The following is a 349-nucleotide window of genomic DNA, read 5'->3' as shown; positions in this document are numbered from 1 at the left end:
TTTGTTGCAAAATATATGACTAATCTGTTGCAACAGATTACTCATCTGTTGGATTCGTTTTATAGTGTTGTAATATGAATCCAACATATGGGTCATCTGTTGCAACAGATTAGTCATATATTGCAACAGATTACTCACTTGTTGCAATAAATGACTCATATGTTGGATTCATTTTGCAAGTTCTATCCATTATAGCAGTAGCAGATACACCAAATAAGAAATTCAACAAAAATTATAATTTTACTTACAAAATAAGCTATGAAGTAATGTCCAAGTGGTATACGAATAAAATTTGACCTAAATTTTTTTAAAAAAATTTCAACAGGGGCACAACGAATAAGTAAAACAC

This window comes from Capsicum annuum, chromosome 3, assembly GCF_002878395.1.
Source record: "Capsicum annuum cultivar UCD-10X-F1 chromosome 3, UCD10Xv1.1, whole genome shotgun sequence".
Taxonomy (NCBI): Eukaryota; Viridiplantae; Streptophyta; class Magnoliopsida; order Solanales; family Solanaceae; genus Capsicum; species Capsicum annuum.
The sequence above is the reverse complement of the archived record's forward strand: the minus strand, read 5'-3'. Positions refer to the sequence as shown.